Source organism: Triplophysa dalaica, chromosome 20 (genome assembly GCF_015846415.1).
Source record: "Triplophysa dalaica isolate WHDGS20190420 chromosome 20, ASM1584641v1, whole genome shotgun sequence".
NCBI classification, from domain to species: Eukaryota; Metazoa; Chordata; class Actinopteri; order Cypriniformes; family Nemacheilidae; genus Triplophysa; species Triplophysa dalaica.
Window position 1 is genome coordinate 14,025,682 of NC_079561.1, and position 15,448 is coordinate 14,041,129.

General features: G+C 44.5%; 11 non-coding genes and 1 pseudogene across 11 annotated transcripts; all 12 read right to left on the reverse strand.

Annotated features, from left to right (window-relative positions):
- Nucleotides 1-933: 933 nt before the first annotated feature.
- On the reverse strand, nucleotides 934-1,052 carry LOC130409873 (5S ribosomal RNA). The gene has a single exon (XR_008904938.1). It is a non-coding gene; the product is annotated as a 5S ribosomal RNA (ribosomal RNA).
- Nucleotides 1,053-2,232: 1,180 nt separating this feature from the next.
- LOC130409840 (5S ribosomal RNA) lies at nucleotides 2,233-2,351 on the reverse strand. The gene has a single exon (XR_008904908.1). It is a non-coding gene; the product is annotated as a 5S ribosomal RNA (ribosomal RNA).
- Nucleotides 2,352-3,526: 1,175 nt separating this feature from the next.
- On the reverse strand, nucleotides 3,527-3,645 carry LOC130409841 (5S ribosomal RNA). Its single transcript, XR_008904909.1, has one exon. It is a non-coding gene; the product is annotated as a 5S ribosomal RNA (ribosomal RNA).
- A 1,178-nt stretch (nucleotides 3,646-4,823) lies between these two features.
- Nucleotides 4,824-4,942, reverse strand: LOC130409842 (5S ribosomal RNA). Its single transcript, XR_008904910.1, has one exon. It is a non-coding gene; the product is annotated as a 5S ribosomal RNA (ribosomal RNA).
- A 1,186-nt stretch (nucleotides 4,943-6,128) lies between these two features.
- On the reverse strand, nucleotides 6,129-6,237 carry LOC130409860 (5S ribosomal RNA; annotated as a pseudogene).
- A 1,173-nt stretch (nucleotides 6,238-7,410) lies between these two features.
- LOC130409843 (5S ribosomal RNA) lies at nucleotides 7,411-7,529 on the reverse strand. The gene has a single exon (XR_008904911.1). It is a non-coding gene; the product is annotated as a 5S ribosomal RNA (ribosomal RNA).
- A 1,172-nt stretch (nucleotides 7,530-8,701) lies between these two features.
- LOC130409844 (5S ribosomal RNA) lies at nucleotides 8,702-8,820 on the reverse strand. Its single transcript, XR_008904912.1, has one exon. It is a non-coding gene; the product is annotated as a 5S ribosomal RNA (ribosomal RNA).
- Nucleotides 8,821-9,998: 1,178 nt separating this feature from the next.
- LOC130409845 (5S ribosomal RNA) lies at nucleotides 9,999-10,117 on the reverse strand. Its single transcript, XR_008904913.1, has one exon. It is a non-coding gene; the product is annotated as a 5S ribosomal RNA (ribosomal RNA).
- Nucleotides 10,118-11,303: 1,186 nt separating this feature from the next.
- Nucleotides 11,304-11,422, reverse strand: LOC130409846 (5S ribosomal RNA). Its single transcript, XR_008904914.1, has one exon. It is a non-coding gene; the product is annotated as a 5S ribosomal RNA (ribosomal RNA).
- Nucleotides 11,423-12,605: 1,183 nt separating this feature from the next.
- On the reverse strand, nucleotides 12,606-12,724 carry LOC130409847 (5S ribosomal RNA). Its single transcript, XR_008904915.1, has one exon. It is a non-coding gene; the product is annotated as a 5S ribosomal RNA (ribosomal RNA).
- A 1,188-nt stretch (nucleotides 12,725-13,912) lies between these two features.
- Nucleotides 13,913-14,031, reverse strand: LOC130409848 (5S ribosomal RNA). Its single transcript, XR_008904916.1, has one exon. It is a non-coding gene; the product is annotated as a 5S ribosomal RNA (ribosomal RNA).
- Nucleotides 14,032-15,223: 1,192 nt separating this feature from the next.
- LOC130409849 (5S ribosomal RNA) lies at nucleotides 15,224-15,342 on the reverse strand. Its single transcript, XR_008904917.1, has one exon. It is a non-coding gene; the product is annotated as a 5S ribosomal RNA (ribosomal RNA).
- Between the last annotated feature and the right edge of the window lie 106 nt (nucleotides 15,343-15,448).

Below are 15,448 nucleotides of genomic sequence, written 5' to 3' on the forward strand. Positions count from 1 at the left end.
ATGGTGTCTCGAATGCTTTAGGCTAGCCCATCATTTTTCCGTGTTAAAAGTACGCCTTTCGACTCGCTATCATTTTTTGTACAGATTTACTTCGCTCAGGAGGAGTCGACTCGACTCGCAAATCCTTGCCGTGTTTTACTTCTTGGCATTTATGCTAAAGAAAAGACGGAGTCTTGAAAAACAATCTCACATCAGATTCCTGTACACTTCAATTTTTTTTGTCGCACGGTCTCTTCACCATTTTGCGCGTTCTTAAAAAAAAAAAAATAAGAGTGGGCTATAAATGTATTTTAGGATGCGCCTTTCTTGCTGCGTCTCTATATCTACAGCGCTCCGTTTCTGAAAGCGAAAAATCAAGTAACAAACAAAAAGGAGAGCGTAAGAGAGAGGAAACGTGGAACAAAAATTAGCTGGAGCTATCTCACTATATATAAATAATAAGCTAGATATATGACACCTATTATAAGCAAAAATGTTTTTAATATGCAAGCTGGCCGTTGTCAAGGACCAAGGTTTCTCATGACGAATGCATCCAAAGAGGTTTAGGCAAACGTAAGTGGCTATGACCAACCACTCTTCGACAGTGGGGGTAATTATTAAAAAAAGTAAGAGATTGAGTAAATAATTAAACACACACACACACACACACACACACACACACACACAAATAGTTCAGATTTTTCAAAGTGCGCGCATTGGACTTAATTGACAGTGAACCTCCTTGACATCAACATCGGCCTGTTCGGCCTAGATGCGCTGTCTTGCTCGCAGCTCATTTAAACTGACCGTGCAGTAGACCAAGCGGACACCTAAGCAACTAAAGGTTCAACACGCAAAGAGAACAGCTAGAGCAGAGAACGGGCGCGCGCGGGACGGGAAGCATGAAACCCGCTCAAAAGGGAACGGGACATTGGAAGGAAAGCCAAGACCAAAAGCTTACAGCACCTGGTATTCCCAGGCGGTCTCCCATCCAAGTACTAACCAGGCCCGACCCTGCTTAGCTTCCGAGATCGGACGAGATCGGGCGCGCTCAGGGTGGTATGGCCGTAAGCGAAAGATGACGCTGAAAGCGGGCTCATATAGCGCTCACTCTGCAGGCTCTCTCTGACCCGTTCGCTTCATAACTCACGTGCCTCCTTTTCGTATTTGGACCGTCTTGAAGGCAGGCTTAAAATCAAGCGGAAATTAAGCTTATATTTTAACTTCGTTTTCATTGGTCACACATTCCCTCCGTGCATATTTCGAATTCAGTATTAGTCGAACTGACGCCTACAAACGAATCATTCATTTTACACGGCCATGGTGTCTCGAATGCTTTAGGCTAGCCCATCATTTTTCCGTGTTAAAAGTACGCCTTTCGACTCGCTATCATTTTTTGTACAGATTTACTTCGCTCAGGAGGAGTCGACTCGACTCGCAAATCCTTGCCGTGTTTTACTTCTTGGCATTTATGCTAAAGAAAAGACGGAGTCTTGAAAAACAATCTCACATCAGATTCCTGTACACTTCAATTTTTTTTGTCGCACGGTCTCTTCACCATTTTGCGCGTTCTTAAAAAAAAAAAAATAAGAGTGGGCTATAAATGTATTTTAGGATGCGCCTTTCTTGCTGCGTCTCTATATCTACAGCGCTCCGTTTCTGAAAGCGAAAAATCAAGTAACAAACAAAAAGGAGAGCGTAAGAGAGAGGAAACGTGGAACAAAAATTAGCTGGAGCTATCTCACTATATATAAATAATAAGCTAGATATATGACACCTATTATAAGCAAAAATGTTTTTAATATGCAAGCTGGCCGTTGTCAAGGACCAAGGTTTCTCATGACGAATGCATCCAAAGAGGTTTAGGCAAACGTAAGTGGCTATGACCAACCACTCTTCGACAGTGGGGGTAATTATAAAAAAAAGTAAGAGATTGAGTAAACAAGCAAACACACACACACACACACACACACACACACACACACAAATAGTTCAGATTTTTCAAAGTGCGCGCATTGGACTTAATTGACAGTGAACCTCCTTGACATCAACATCGGCCTGTTCGGCCTAGATGCGCTGTCTTGCTCGCAGCTCATTTAAACTGACCGTGCAGTAGACCAAGCGGACACCTAAGCAACTAAAGGTTCAACACGCAAAGAGAACAGCTAGAGCAGAGAACGGGCGCGCGCGGGACGGGAAGCATGAAACCCGCTCAAAAGGGAACGGGACATTGGAAGGAAAGCCAAGACCAAAAGCTTACAGCACCTGGTATTCCCAGGCGGTCTCCCATCCAAGTACTAACCAGGCCCGACCCTGCTTAGCTTCCGAGATCGGACGAGATCGGGCGCGCTCAGGGTGGTATGGCCGTAAGCGAAAGATGACGCTGAAAGCGGGCTCATATAGCGCTCACTCTGCAGGCTCTCTCTGACCCGTTCGCTTCATAACTCACGTGCCTCCTTTTCGTATTTGGACCGTCTTGAAGGCAGGCTTAAAATCAAGCGGAAATTAAACTTATATTTTAACTTCGTTTTCATTGGTCACACATTCCCTCCGTGCATATTTCGAATTCAGTATTAGTCGAACTGACGCCTACAAACGAATCATTCATTTTACACGGCCATGGTGTCTCGAATGCTTTAGGCTAGCCCATCATTTTTCCGTGTTAAAAGTACGCCTTTCGACTCGCTATCATTTTTTGTACAGATTTACTTCGCTCAGGAGGAGTCGACTCGACTCGCAAATCCTTGCCGTGTTTTACTTCTTGGCATTTATGCTAAAGAAAAGACGGTGTCTTGAAAAACAATCTCACATCAGATTCCTGTACACTTCAATTTTTTTTGTCGCACGGTCTCTTCACCATTTTGCGCGTTCTTAAAAAAAAAAAAATAAGAGTGGGCTATAAATGTATTTTAGGATGCGCCTTTCTTGCTGCGTCTCTATATCTACAGCGCTCCGTTTCTGAAAGCGAAAAATCAAGTAACAAACAAAAAGGAGAGCGTAAGAGAGAGGAAACGTGGAACAAAAATTAGCTGGAGCTATCTCACTATATATAAATAATAAGCTAGATATATGACACCTATTATAAGCAAAAATGTTTTTAATATGCAAGCTGGCCGTTGTCAAGGACCAAGGTTTCTCATGACGAATGCATCCAAAGAGGTTTAGGCAAACGTAAGTGGCTATGACCAACCACTCTTCGACAGTGGGGGTAATTATAAAAAAAGTAAGAGATTGAGTAAACAAGCAAACACACACACACACACACACACACACACACACAAATAGTTCAGATTTTTCAAAGTGCGCGCATTGGACTTAATTGACAGTGAACCTCCTTGACATCAACATCGGCCTGTTCGGCCTAGATGCGCTGTCTTGCTCGCAGCTCATTTAAACTGACCGTGCAGTAGACCAAGCGGACACCTAAGCAACTAAAGGTTCAACACGCAAAGAGAACAGCTAGAGCAGAGAACGGGCGCGCGCGGGACGGGAAGCATGAAACCCGCTCAAAAGGGAACGGGACATTGGAAGGAAAGCCAAGACCAAAAGCTTACAGCACCTGGTATTCCCAGGCGGTCTCCCATCCAAGTACTAACCAGGCCCGACCCTGCTTAGCTTCCGAGATCGGACGAGATCGGGCGCGCTCAGGGTGGTATGGCCGTAAGCGAAAGATGACGCTGAAAGCGGGCTCATATAGCGCTCACTCTGCAGGCTCTCTCTGACCCGTTCGCTTCATAACTCACGTGCCTCCTTTTCGTATTTGGACCGTCTTGAAGGCAGGCTTAAAATCAAGCGGAAATTAAACTTATATTTTAACTTCGTTTTCATTGGTCACACATTCCCTCCGTGCATATTTCGAATTCAGTATTAGTCGAACTGACGCCTACAAACGAATCATTCATTTTACACGGCCATGGTGTCTCGAATGCTTTAGGCTAGCCCATCATTTTTCCGTGTTAAAAGTACGCCTTTCGACTCGCTATCATTTTTTGTACAGATTTACTTCGCTCAGGAGGAGTCGACTCGACTCGCAAATCCTTGCCGTGTTTTACTTCTTGGCATTTATGCTAAAGAAAAGACGGAGTCTTGAAAAACAATCTCACATCAGATTCCTGTACACTTCAATTTTTTTTGTCGCACGGTCTCTTCACCATTTTGCGCGTTCTTAAAAAAAAAAAATAAGAGTGGGCTATAAATGTATTTTAGGATGCGCCTTTCTTGCTGCGTCTCTATATCTACAGCGCTCCGTTTCTGAAAGCGAAAAATCAAGTAACAAACAAAAAGGAGAGCGTAAGAGAGAGGAAACGTGGAACAAAAATTAGCTGGAGCTATCTCACTATATATAAATAATAAGCTAGATATATGACACCTATTATAAGCAAAAATGTTTTTAATATGCAAGCTGGCCGTTGTCAAGGACCAAGGTTTCTCATGACGAATGCATCCAAAGAGGTTTAGGCAAACGTAAGTGGCTATGACCAACCACTCTTCGACAGTGGGGGTAATTATAAAAAAAAGTAAGAGATTGAGTAAACAAGCAAACACACACACACACACACACACACACACACACACACAAATAGTTCAGATTTTTCAAAGTGCGCGCATTGGACTTAATTGACAGTGAACCTCCTTGACATCAACATCGGCCTGTTCGGCCTAGATGCGCTGTCTTGCTCGCAGCTCATTTAAACTGACCGTGCAGTAGACCAAGCGGACACCTAAGCAACTAAAGGTTCAACACGCAAAGAGAACAGCTAGAGCAGAGAACGGGCGCGCGCGGGACGGGAAGCATGAAACCCGCTCAAAGGGAACGGGACATTGGAAGGAAAGCCAAGACCAAAAGCTTACAGCACCTGGTATTCCCAGGCGGTCTCCCATCCAAGTACTAACCAGGCCCGACCCTGCTTAGCTTCCGAGATCGGACGAGATCGGGCGCGCTCAGGGTGGTATGGCCGTAAGCGAAAGATGACGCTGAAAGCGGGCTCATATAGCGCTCACTCTGCAGGCTCTCTCTGACCCGTTCGCTTCATAACTCACGTGCCTCCTTTTCGTATTTGGACCGTCTTGAAGGCAGGCTTAAAATCAAGCGGAAATTAAACTTATATTTTAACTTCGTTTTCATTGGTCACACATTCCCTCCGTGCATATTTCGAATTCAGTATTAGTCGAACTGACGCCTACAAACGAATCATTCATTTTACACGGCCATGGTGTCTCGAATGCTTTAGGCTAGCCCATCATTTTTCCGTGTTAAAAGTACGCCTTTCGACTCGCTATCATTTTTTGTACAGATTTACTTCGCTCAGGAGGAGTCGACTCGACTCGCAAATCCTTGCCGTGTTTTACTTCTTGGCATTTATGCTAAAGAAAAGACGGTGTCTTGAAAAACAATCTCACATCAGATTCCTGTACACTTCAATTTTTTTTGTCGCACGGTCTCTTCACCATTTTGCGCGTTCTTAAAAAAAAAAAAATAAGAGTGGGCTATAAATGTATTTTAGGATGCGCCTTTCTTGCTGCGTCTCTATATCTACAGCGCTCCGTTTCTGAAAGCGAAAAATCAAGTAACAAACAAAAAGGAGAGCGTAAGAGAGAGGAAACGTGGAACAAAAATTAGCTGGAGCTATCTCACTATATATAAATAATAAGCTAGATATATGACACCTATTATAAGCAAAAATGTTTTTAATATGCAAGCTGGCCGTTGTCAAGGACCAAGGTTTCTCATGACGAATGCATCCAAAGAGGTTTAGGCAAACGTAAGTGGCTATGACCAACCACTCTTCGACAGTGGGGGTAATTATAAAAAAAAGTAAGAGATTGAGTAAACAAGCAAACACACACACACACACACACACACACACACACACACACACACAAATAGTTCAGATTTTTCAAAGTGCGCGCATTGGACTTAATTGACAGTGAACCTCCTTGACATCAACATCGGCCTGTTCGGCCTAGATGCGCTGTCTTGCTCGCAGCTCATTTAAACTGACCGTGCAGTAGACCAAGCGGACACCTAAGCAACTAAAGGTTCAACACGCAAAGAGAACAGCTAGAGCAGAGAACGGGCGCGCGCGGGACGGGAAGCATGAAACCCGCTCAAAAGGGAACGGGACATTGGAAGGAAAGCCAAGACCAAAAGCTTACAGCACCTGGTATTCCCAGGCGGTCTCCCATCCAAGTACTAACCAGGCCCGACCCTGCTTAGCTTCCGAGATCGGGCGCGCTCAGGGTGGTATGGCCGTAAGCGAAAGATGACGCTGAAAGCGGGCTCATATAGCGCTCACTCTGCAGGCTCTCTCTGACCCGTTCGCTTCATAACTCACGTGCCTCCTTTTCGTATTTGGACCGTCTTGAAGGCAGGCTTAAAATCAAGCGGAAATTAAACTTATATTTTAACTTCGTTTTCATTGGTCACACATTCCCTCCGTGCATATTTCGAATTCAGTATTAGTCGAACTGACGCCTACAAACGAATCATTCATTTTACACGGCCATGGTGTCTCGAATGCTTTAGGCTAGCCCATCATTTTTCCGTGTTAAAAGTACGCCTTTCGACTCGCTATCATTTTTTGTACAGATTTACTTCGCTCAGGAGGAGTCGACTCGACTCGCAAATCCTTGCCGTGTTTTACTTCTTGGCATTTATGCTAAAGAAAAGACGGAGTCTTGAAAAACAATCTCACATCAGATTCCTGTACACTTCAATTTTTTTTGTCGCACGGTCTCTTCACCATTTTGCGCGTTCTTAAAAAAAAAAAATAAGAGTGGGCTATAAATGTATTTTAGGATGCGCCTTTCTTGCTGCGTCTCTATATCTACAGCGCTCCGTTTCTGAAAGCGAAAAATCAAGTAACAAACAAAAAGGAGAGCGTAAGAGAGAGGAAACGTGGAACAAAAATTAGCTGGAGCTATCTCACTATATATAAATAATAAGCTAGATATATGACACCTATTATAAGCAAAAATGTTTTTAATATGCAAGCTGGCCGTTGTCAAGGACCAAGGTTTCTCATGACGAATGCATCCAAAGAGGTTTAGGCAAACGTAAGTGGCTATGACCAACCACTCTTCGACAGTGGGGGTAATTATAAAAAAAAGTAAGAGATTGAGTAAACAAGCAAACACACACACACACACACACACACACACACAAATAGTTCAGATTTTTCAAAGTGCGCGCATTGGACTTAATTGACAGTGAACCTCCTTGACATCAACATCGGCCTGTTCGGCCTAGATGCGCTGTCTTGCTCGCAGCTCATTTAAACTGACCGTGCAGTAGACCAAGCGGACACCTAAGCAACTAAAGGTTCAACACGCAAAGAGAACAGCTAGAGCAGAGAACGGGCGCGCGCGGGACGGGAAGCATGAAACCCGCTCAAAAGGGAACGGGACATTGGAAGGAAAGCCAAGACCAAAAGCTTACAGCACCTGGTATTCCCAGGCGGTCTCCCATCCAAGTACTAACCAGGCCCGACCCTGCTTAGCTTCCGAGATCGGACGAGATCGGGCGCGCTCAGGGTGGTATGGCCGTAAGCGAAAGATGACGCTGAAAGCGGGCTCATATAGCGCTCACTCTGCAGGCTCTCTCTGACCCGTTCGCTTCATAACTCACGTGCCTCCTTTTCGTATTTGGACCGTCTTGAAGGCAGGCTTAAAATCAAGCGGAAATTAAACTTATATTTTAACTTCGTTTTCATTGGTCACACATTCCCTCCGTGCATATTTCGAATTCAGTATTAGTCGAACTGACGCCTACAAACGAATCATTCATTTTACACGGCCATGGTGTCTCGAATGCTTTAGGCTAGCCCATCATTTTTCCGTGTTAAAAGTACGCCTTTCGACTCGCTATCATTTTTTGTACAGATTTACTTCGCTCAGGAGGAGTCGACTCGACTCGCAAATCCTTGCCGTGTTTTACTTCTTGGCATTTATGCTAAAGAAAAGACGGAGTCTTGAAAAACAATCTCACATCAGATTCCTGTACACTTCAATTTTTTTTGTCGCACGGTCTCTTCACCATTTTGCGCGTTCTTAAAAAAAAAAAAATAAGAGTGGGCTATAAATGTATTTTAGGATGCGCCTTTCTTGCTGCGTCTCTATATCTACAGCGCTCCGTTTCTGAAAGCGAAAAATCAAGTAACAAACAAAAAGGAGAGCGTAAGAGAGAGGAAACGTGGAACAAAAATTAGCTGGAGCTATCTCACTATATATAAATAATAAGCTAGATATATGACACCTATTATAAGCAAAAATGTTTTTAATATGCAAGCTGGCCGTTGTCAAGGACCAAGGTTTCTCATGACGAATGCATCCAAAGAGGTTTAGGCAAACGTAAGTGGCTATGACCAACCACTCTTCGACAGTGGGGGTAATTATAAAAAAAAGTAAGAGATTGAGTAAACAAGCAAACACACACACACACACACACACACACACAAATAGTTCAGATTTTTCAAAGTGCGCGCATTGGACTTAATTGACAGTGAACCTCCTTGACATCAACATCGGCCTGTTCGGCCTAGATGCGCTGTCTTGCTCGCAGCTCATTTAAACTGACCGTGCAGTAGACCAAGCGGACACCTAAGCAACTAAAGGTTCAACACGCAAAGAGAACAGCTAGAGCAGAGAACGGGCGCGCGCGGGACGGGAAGCATGAAACCCGCTCAAAAGGGAACGGGACATTGGAAGGAAAGCCAAGACCAAAAGCTTACAGCACCTGGTATTCCCAGGCGGTCTCCCATCCAAGTACTAACCAGGCCCGACCCTGCTTAGCTTCCGAGATCGGACGAGATCGGGCGCGCTCAGGGTGGTATGGCCGTAAGCGAAAGATGACGCTGAAAGCGGGCTCATATAGCGCTCACTCTGCAGGCTCTCTCTGACCCGTTCGCTTCATAACTCACGTGCCTCCTTTTCGTATTTGGACCGTCTTGAAGGCAGGCTTAAAATCAAGCGGAAATTAACTTATATTTTAACTTCGTTTTCATTGGTCACACATTCCCTCCGTGCATATTTCGAATTCAGTATTAGTCGAACTGACGCCTACAAACGAATCATTCATTTTACACGGCCATGGTGTCTCGAATGCTTTAGGCTAGCCCATCATTTTTCCGTGTTAAAAGTACGCCTTTCGACTCGCTATCATTTTTTGTACAGATTTACTTCGCTCAGGAGGAGTCGACTCGACTCGCAAATCCTTGCCGTGTTTTACTTCTTGGCATTTATGCTAAAGAAAAGACGGAGTCTTGAAAAACAATCTCACATCAGATTCCTGTACACTTCAATTTTTTTTGTCGCACGGTCTCTTCACCATTTTGCGCGTTCTTAAAAAAAAAAAAATAAGAGTGGGCTATAAATGTATTTTAGGATGCGCCTTTCTTGCTGCGTCTCTATATCTACAGCGCTCCGTTTCTGAAAGCGAAAAATCAAGTAACAAACAAAAAGGAGAGCGTAAGAGAGAGGAAACGTGGAACAAAAATTAGCTGGAGCTATCTCACTATATATAAATAATAAGCTAGATATATGACACCTATTATAAGCAAAAATGTTTTTAATATGCAAGCTGGCCGTTGTCAAGGACCAAGGTTTCTCATGACGAATGCATCCAAAGAGGTTTAGGCAAACGTAAGTGGCTATGACCAACCACTCTTCGACAGTGGGGGTAATTATAAAAAAAGTAAGAGATTGAGTAAACAAGCAAACACACACACACACACACACACACACACACACACACAAATAGTTCAGATTTTTCAAAGTGCGCGCATTGGACTTAATTGACAGTGAACCTCCTTGACATCAACATCGGCCTGTTCGGCCTAGATGCGCTGTCTTGCTCGCAGCTCATTTAAACTGACCGTGCAGTAGACCAAGCGGACACCTAAGCAACTAAAGGTTCAACACGCAAAGAGAACAGCTAGAGCAGAGAACGGGCGCGCGCGGGACGGGAAGCATGAAACCCGCTCAAAAGGGAACGGGACATTGGAAGGAAAGCCAAGACCAAAAGCTTACAGCACCTGGTATTCCCAGGCGGTCTCCCATCCAAGTACTAACCAGGCCCGACCCTGCTTAGCTTCCGAGATCGGACGAGATCGGGCGCGCTCAGGGTGGTATGGCCGTAAGCGAAAGATGACGCTGAAAGCGGGCTCATATAGCGCTCACTCTGCAGGCTCTCTCTGACCCGTTCGCTTCATAACTCACGTGCCTCCTTTTCGTATTTGGACCGTCTTGAAGGCAGGCTTAAAATCAAGCGGAAATTAAACTTATATTTTAACTTCGTTTTCATTGGTCACACATTCCCTCCGTGCATATTTCGAATTCAGTATTAGTCGAACTGACGCCTACAAACGAATCATTCATTTTACACGGCCATGGTGTCTCGAATGCTTTAGGCTAGCCCATCATTTTTCCGTGTTAAAAGTACGCCTTTCGACTCGCTATCATTTTTTGTACAGATTTACTTCGCTCAGGAGGAGTCGACTCGACTCGCAAATCCTTGCCGTGTTTTACTTCTTGGCATTTATGCTAAAGAAAAGACGGAGTCTTGAAAAACAATCTCACATCAGATTCCTGTACACTTCAATTTTTTTTGTCGCACGGTCTCTTCACCATTTTGCGCGTTCTTAAAAAAAAAAAATAAGAGTGGGCTATAAATGTATTTTAGGATGCGCCTTTCTTGCTGCGTCTCTATATCTACAGCGCTCCGTTTCTGAAAGCGAAAAATCAAGTAACAAACAAAAAGGAGAGCGTAAGAGAGAGGAAACGTGGAACAAAAATTAGCTGGAGCTATCTCACTATATATAAATAATAAGCTAGATATATGACACCTATTATAAGCAAAAATGTTTTTAATATGCAAGCTGGCCGTTGTCAAGGACCAAGGTTTCTGCTCATGACGAATGCATCCAAAGAGGTTTAGGCAAACGTAAGTGGCTATGACCAACCACTCTTCGACAGTGGGGGTAATTATAAAAAAAAGTAAGAGATTGAGTAAATAATTAAACAAGCAAACACACACACACACACACACACACACACACACAAATAGTTCAGATTTTTCAAAGTGCGCGCATTGGACTTAATTGACAGTGAACCTCCTTGACATCAACATCGGCCTGTTCGGCCTAGATGCGCTGTCTTGCTCGCAGCTCATTTAAACTGACCGTGCAGTAGACCAAGCGGACACCTAAGCAACTAAAGGTTCAACACGCAAAGAGAAGAGCTAGAGCAGAGAACGGGCGCGCGCGGGACGGGAAGCATGAAACCCGCTCAAAAGGGAACGGGACATTGGAAGGAAAGCCAAGACCAAAAGCTTACAGCACCTGGTATTCCCAGGCGGTCTCCCATCCAAGTACTAACCAGGCCCGACCCTGCTTAGCTTCCGAGATCGGACGAGATCGGGCGCGCTCAGGGTGGTATGGCCGTAAGCGAAAGATGACGCTGAAAGCGGGCTCATATAGCGCTCACTCTGCAGGCTCTCTCTGACCCGTTCGCTTCATAACTCACGTGCCTCCTTTTCGTATTTGGACCGTCTTGAAGGCAGGCTTAAAATCAAGCGGAAATTAAGCTTATATTTTAACTTCGTTTTCATTGGTCACACATTCCCTCCGTGCATATTTCGAATTCAGTATTAGTCGAACTGACGCCTACAAACGAATCATTCATTTTACACGGCCATGGTGTCTCGAATGCTTTAGGCTAGCCCATCATTTTTCCGTGTTAAAAGTACGCCTTTCGACTCGCTATCATTTTTTGTACAGATTTACTTCGCTCAGGAGGAGTCGACTCGACTCGCAAATCCTTGCCGTGTTTTACTTCTTGGCATTTATGCTAAAGAAAAGACGGAGTCTTGAAAAACAATCTCACATCAGATTCCTGTACACTTCAATTTTTTTTGTCGCACGGTCTCTTCACCATTTTGCGCGTTCTTAAAAAAAAAAAAATAAGAGTGGGCTATAAATGTATTTTAGGATGCGCCTTTCTTGCTGCGTCTCTATATCTACAGCGCTCCGTTTCTGAAAGCGAAAAATCAAGTAACAAACAAAAAGGAGAGCGTAAGAGAGAGGAAACGTGGAACAAAAATTAGCTGGAGCTATCTCACTATATATAAATAATAAGCTAGATATATGACACCTATTATAAGCAAAAATGTTTTTAATATGCAAGCTGGCCGTTGTCAAGGACCAAGGTTTCTCATGGCTCATGACGAATGCATCCAAAGAGGTTTAGGCAAACGTAAGTGGCTATGACCAACCACTCTTCGACAGTGGGGGTAATTATTAAATAAAGTAAGAGATTGAGTAAACAAGCAAACACACACACACACACACACACACACACACACAAATAGTTCAGATTTTTCAAAGTGCGCGCATTGGACTTAATTGACAGTGAACCTCCTTGACATCAACATCGGCCTGTTCGGCCTAGATGCGCTGTCTTGCTCGCAGCTCATTTAAACTGACCGTGCAGTAGACCAAGCGGACACCTAAGCAACTAAAGGTTCAACACGCAAAGAGAAGAGCTAGAGCAGAGAACGGGCGCGCGCGGGACGGGAAGCATGAAACCCGCTCAAAAGGGAACGGGACATTGGAAGGAAAGCCAAGACCAAAAGCTTACAGCACCTGGTATTCCCAGGCGGTCTCCCATCCAAGTACTAACCAGGCCCGACCCTGCTTAGCTTCCGAGATCGGACGAGATCGGGCGCGCTCAGGGTGGTATGGCCGTAAGCGAAAGATGACGCTGAAAGCGGGCTCATATAGCGCTCACTCTGCAGGCTCTCTCTGACCCGTTCGCTTCATAACTCACGTGCCTCCTTTTCGTATTTGGACCGTCTTGAAGGCAGGCTTAAAATCAAGCGGAAATTAAGCTTATATTTTAACTTCGTTTTCATTGGTCACACATTCCCTCCGTGCATATTTCGAATTCAGTATTAGTCGAACTGACGCCTACAAACGAATCATTCATTTTACACGGCCATGGTGTCTCGAATGCTTTAGGCTAGCCCATCATTTTTCCGTGTTAAAAGTACGCCTTTCGACTCGCTATCATTTTTTGTACAGATTTACTTCGCTCAGGAGGAGTCGACTCGACTCGCAAATCCTTGCCGTGTTTTACTTCTTGGCATTTATGCTAAAGAAAAGACGGAGTCTTGAAAAACAATCTCACATCAGATTCCTGTACACTTCAATTTTTTTTGTCGCACGGTCTCTTCACCATTTTGCGCGTTCTTAAAAAAAAAAAATAAGAGTGGGCTATAAATGTATTTTAGGATGCGCCTTTCTTGCTGCGTCTCTATATCTACAGCGCTCCGTTTCTGAAAGCGAAAAATCAAGTAACAAACAAAAAGGAGAGCGTAAGAGAGAGGAAACGTGGAACAAAAATTAGCTGGAGCTATCTCACTATATATAAATAATAAGCTAGATATATGACACCTATTATAAGCAAAAATGTTTTTAATATGCAAGCTGGCCGTTGTCAAGGACCAAGGTTTCATGCTCATGACGAATGCATCCAAAGAGGTTTAGGCAAACGTAAGTGGCTATGACCAACCACTCTTCGACAGTGGGGGTAATTATTAAATAAAGTAAGAGATTGAGTAAATAATTAAACAAGCAAACACACACACACAACACACACACACACACACACAAATAGTTCAGATTTTTCAAAGTGCGCGCATTGGACTTAATTGACAGTGAACCTCCTTGACATCAACATCGGCCTGTTCGGCCTAGATGCGCTGTCTTGCTCGCAGCTCATTTAAACTGACCGTGCAGTAGACCAAGCGGACACCTAAGCAACTAAAGGTTCAACACGCAAAGAGAAGAGCTAGAGCAGAGAACGGGCGCGCGCGGGACGGGAAGCATGAAACCCGCTCAAAAGGGAACGGGACATTGGAAGGAAAGCCAAGACCAAAAGCTTACAGCACCTGGTATTCCCAGGCGGTCTCCCATCCAAGTACTAACCAGGCCCGACCCTGCTTAGCTTCCGAGATCGGACGAGATCGGGCGCGCTCAGGGTGGTATGGCCGTAAGCGAAAGATGACGCTGAAAGCGGGCTCATATAGCGCTCACTCTGCAGGCTCTCTCTGACCCGTTCGCTTCATAACTCACGTGCCTCCTTTTCGTATTTGGGCCGTCTTGAAGGCAGGCTTAAAATCAAGCGGAAATTAAGCTTATATTTTAACTTCGTTTTCATTGGTCACACATTCCCTCCGTGCATATTTCGAATTCAGTATTAGTCGAACTGACGCCTACAAACGAATCATTCATTTTACACGGCCATGGTGTCTCGAATGCTTTAGGCTAGCCCATCATTTTTCCGTGTTAAAAGTACGCCTTTCGACTCGCTATCATTTTTTGTACAGATTTACTTCGCTCAGGAGGAGTCGACTCGACTCGCAAATCCTTGCCGTGTTTTACTTCTTGGCATTTATGCTAAAGAAAAGACGGAGTCTTGAAAAACAATCTCACATCAGATTCCTGTACACTTCAATTTTTTTTGTCGCACGGTCTCTTCACCATTTTGCGCGTTCTTAAAAAAAAAAAATAAGAGTGGGCTATAAATGTATTTTAGGATGCGCCTTTCTTGCTGCGTCTCTATATCTACAGCGCTCCGTTTCTGAAAGCGAAAAATCAAGTAACAAACAAAAAGGAGAGCGTAAGAGAGAGGAAACGTGGAACAAAAATTAGCTGGAGCTATCTCACTATATATAAATAATAAGCTAGATATATGACACCTATTGTAAGCAAAAATGTTTTTAATATGCAAGCTGGCCGTTGTCAAGGACCAAGGTTTCTCATGGCTCATGACGAATGCATCCAAAGAGGTTTAGGCAAACGTAAGTGGCTATGACCAACCACTCTTCGACAGTGGGGGTAATTATTAAATAAAGTAAGAGATTGAGTAAATAATTAAACAAGCAAACACACACACACACACACACACACACACACACACAAATAGTTCAGATTTTTCAAAGTGCGCGCATTGGACTTAATTGACAGTGAACCTCCTTGACATCAACATCGGCCTGTTCGGCCTAGATGCGCTGTCTTGCTCGCAGCTCATTTAAACTGACCGTGCAGTAGACCAAGCGGACACCTAAGCAACTAAAGGTTCAACACGCAAAGAGAAGAGCTAGAGCAGAGAACGGGCGCGCGCGGGACGGGAAGCATGAAACCCGCTCAAAAGGGAACGGGACATTGGAAGGAAAGCCAAGACCAAAAGCTTACAGCACCTGGTATTCCCAGGCGGTCTCCCATCCAAGTACTAACCAGGCCCGACCCTGCTTAGCTTCCGAGATCGGACGAGATCGGGCGCGCTCAGGGTGGTATGGCCGTAAGCGAAAGATGACGCTGAAAGCGGGCTCATATAGCGCTCACTCTGCAGGCTCTCTCTGACCCGTTCGCTTCATAACTCACGTGCCTCCTTTTCGTATTTGGGCCGTCTT